Below are 1,192 nucleotides of genomic sequence, written 5' to 3'. Positions count from 1 at the left end.
CCCTTGCCTTCCGGAGGCAGAGGTTTCCAATAGAACTATATTCCCCGTCGCTTCACTTCACTGATCACCCCAAAACTCTAAGCTTTGTTCAGTATTCAGGTGAAATCATTTCTGCACCTTTAATACCTTTATAGAGGCAAGATAGAGACCATGAGAATGAAAACCATTCAATTTACCAACTTGTTTGCAAGAGACATCTTTATGTAGTTTAAATCCGTTTTATTTAAATCGGATGATTTTAAATTAAATTGAAATAAATTCGACTACATAAGTAATATGTTTACTGTTTCATTTATCTATAGCTGTTTTACAAACCACCCCAAAACTTCATGGCATAAAACACCAACACTCATCTTTGTTGATGAATCTGCAATTTGGCAGGCTTCATGGGAGAGCTCATCTCTGCTCCATCCACCTCCATACTGTGTTGGCTGAGGTGGCCCCAAGTGGGGGCTGGGACAATCTGGAGGCTTTCTCACCTGCCTGAGGCCCAGGTGGGGCAGACCCTGATAGCTGGCATCAGGCGGGCATCATTCGCTAAAGCTGTGAGGACTCTCCAGCACCTTGTTGCAGGGCACCTGGCCTCCTACACGTTGGCTCAGGACTCTCAGCTAAGACAGCCAGGTAGAAGTCAAAGGACCTCTTATTACTTGGCCTAGGAAGGCAGACAGCATCATGCCAATAGAATCCAGTAACCAAGGTCAGCCCATATTCGAAGGGAGGGGATTTAGACTTCCACTATTTTATTTATTTATTTATTTATTTTTGAGACAGAGTCTCGCTCCATCACCAAGGCTGGAGTGCAGTGGTAGTATCTTGGCTCACCGAAACCTCCGCCCCCCTCCCCCACAACCAGGTTCAAGCGATTCTCGTGCCTCAGCCTCCTGAGTAGCTGAAATAACAGGTACATGCCCACCATGCTGGCTAATTTTTGTATTTTTAATAGAGAAGGGGTTTCACCATGTTGGCCAGGTTGGTCTTGAACTCCTGACCTCAAGTGATCCACTCGCCTCGGCCTCCCAAAGTACTGGGATTACAGGCATGAGCCACTGCGCCCTGCCCTAGACTGCCATGCTTTTAAGAATGACATTATTGGCCGGGCGCGGTGGCTCAAGCCTGTAATCCCAGCACTTTGGGAGGCCGAGGCAGGTGGATCATGAGGTCAAGAGATCGAGACCATCCTGGTCAACAC

The sequence above is a fragment of the Cebus imitator genome, unplaced genomic scaffold (genome assembly GCF_001604975.1).
Source record: "Cebus imitator isolate Cc_AM_T3 unplaced genomic scaffold, Cebus_imitator-1.0 Scaffold404, whole genome shotgun sequence".
In the NCBI taxonomy this organism is placed as follows: Eukaryota; Metazoa; Chordata; class Mammalia; order Primates; family Cebidae; genus Cebus; species Cebus imitator.
Note: the sequence above shows the minus strand (reverse complement) of the source record.